Source organism: Larimichthys crocea, chromosome XI (assembly GCF_000972845.2).
Source record: "Larimichthys crocea isolate SSNF chromosome XI, L_crocea_2.0, whole genome shotgun sequence".
Classification (NCBI taxonomy): domain Eukaryota; kingdom Metazoa; phylum Chordata; class Actinopteri; family Sciaenidae; genus Larimichthys; species Larimichthys crocea.
The window spans coordinates 22,425,723-22,428,413 of NC_040021.1; positions in this window are offsets into that span (position 1 = coordinate 22,425,723).

Here is a 2,691-nt window from a genome sequence, read left to right on the forward strand (position 1 = left end):
ACTGACTGAAAAATTCATAAAAATAAGAACTGTTACAACCTCAGGCAGCTCCCAGTATTCATTACGTTGCCTTCTCTGTCTCCCCTTTCATACACTAACTCTCCTGTAATTTCAGATCGAGCCACTCCCTCCTGCCATGCAGTAATCCCCTTTCCCGTCAATCCCTTCACATGACTATCTTTGCCCACTCGCTCACCTGTTCCCCATTCTCCCTACTCTGAGTGTATACTGTAATACAGTATTCTGACCCATTTCCATTGTGTGTTTGCCAGATAGTCTAGTTTGTACCTGCACTAGTTTTTCAGCCTTTGTTCTGCTTGATCCACAGATTGATGACCCTCTGGCTAACTCTTGTCTGAATCAGTTTGTTTGTTTGTGAGGTTGTGTTTATATAATGCATGAAAGCATACTGTAGATGCATGCATAAGGCAGCTATTGCAAATTCAGGTAAACGTGAACTTTAATCTTAACCTGTCTGCCTGTTTTCTAAACCGTTCCAAGGACACTGTAGGTTTTTAACAAACGTGAGTAAATAGTGGGGACTTTTTTCAGCCATGGATTTGAAAGTAAGCATATGTGACTGCAATGCCCATGTTTATTGCATCTAGAAGCAGCACTGTTGGTTGGTCCACCCCTTTGGTCTAGACTGAAATATCTCAAAACAATGTGGCTGACACCTTTTCACCTCTTCATTGAGGCAGGAATGCAAGAACACATTCCTCCACAGCTGGTTTACTACTCTGATTCATGTCTTAGACTATAGAACTGGATATCAGACACCTACCTGGCACCTATCCAGTCCAACAAAAATGCTACCCCCTGGGTTAAGATCCTGGTTATGTGGCACACTGAAGGCCATAGACATTTTCACAGAACTTTCCTTGGCTTGAGGAAAGTTTTACAAATATGAAACTTTGGTTATGGTTAAAAAATCACAATAGAAAGAGATACCATCACTGGGTAAAATTAGCAGTATCATCAAGCTGCAACCTCCGTGGCTGTGAAGTTACGTTACATTTTTATGGTGGCTTTTAATCTTGCATCAAATAGTGAACTGCATTGCAGAATGTATGCAGACTTGGATGCATGTACAAATCCCCAGCAGTAAATATTGTGCTAGTACTAGTATTGGACTACAAGACGCAAAACAGTTGCAAGCCTTTAATTAGAGTTCTGTAAAGCTTTTGATGGGATAGTTAGGTCCTAGAGATGTGGTGACAACAGCTGCACAGAGGGGCCCAATCTGATTTTTTTTGTCATGGGGCCAAAATTCCTAAGTATCGGTATCGGCAATACTGGGCCGTATTTACTTGGTATTGGATTGATACCAAAATATGCAGTATTGCACAACACTAGTAGACATAAAGAAGAAGAAGAAGAAGATATACTTCCCTCGAGGGGGAAATTCTTTTTTCACTCATTTTATACATGCATTTTAACATAGACACACACACACATGCAGTACAAGGGCTTATAGACATGCAATGTGGAGAGAGATGGTGGAGTGATGGGCAGCCCCCCTGAGGAGCACCCAGGGAGGAGTTGGGGGGGGATTGCTCAAGGGCACCTCAGCAGTGCCCAGGAGGTTAGATTAGATTAGATTAGATTATACTTTATTTATCCCACAACGGGGAAATTCACTTGTTACAGCAGCAGAAAGTGTAATATACACTACAGAAATAGAATCAAATAAAGGGGCAAACAACAACAACAACAACAACAACAACAAGTGTACAGATGTTCAAAACTAAGGTAGAAAATACTAAGGTAGAAAATCTCAAAGTAGTGGAACTGAGTTACTAGTGATGTGTCGGTCGCGAACGATCCGGTTCTAAGAGCCGGCTCTTTGAAGTGAACAACGGGAGCCGGCTCCTCGTGAGACGATTTAAGGAGCCATTTATTCCATTATTTTGGTTGATAAATTAATTAAATAGTTAGTACGTTTTATTTATATAGCATGTTTTTACACCGAATGCACTGACCAAAGTGCTTCACAATGTCAAAAATAAAATAAAATATAATAACATTTAAAAATATAAAATAATAATAACAGCAATAATAATAAAAATTAATTAATAAAACCAATTAATAAAATGTGAGGAGCCGTTTGGGAGCCGAAAGAGCCGGCTCCTTATAGTATGCAGAACCAAAAAAAACGGCTCTCCAAAAAGAGCCGAAATTCCCATCACTATGAGTTACTAACGTAATTACTTTTTGGCAGAAGTAATTTGTAACTTTAACTAATTACTTTTTAAAAGGTCAGCAGTTATAAATTCCTGGGGGTGAGCATGGCAGAGGACCTGTCCTGGGACAGTCACATTGCCTCAGCAGTCAGGAAGGCTCAACAGCGTCTCTTTTTCCTAAGGAAGTTAAAGAGCTACTACATCTCCAGACCACTGCTAGTGAACTTTTACAACAGTGCCATCAGCAGCGTTCTGGTGTATGGGTTCCTGGCGTGGTTTTCAAGCTCCTCCAAAGCAGACCAGCAGGCACTCCAGCGTGTGGTAAAAAACAGCAGGGAAAATCACTGGGATGTCTCTCCCAGAGATCAGTACCATCTACACCACACACTGTCTACGAAGAGTACAAAAAATCCTGCATGACTGCCACCATCCTGCCAATCATCTGTTCAAACTGTTGCCCTCAGGTAGAAGATACAGGTCCATTCAGACCCGGACTAAAAGGCTGGCC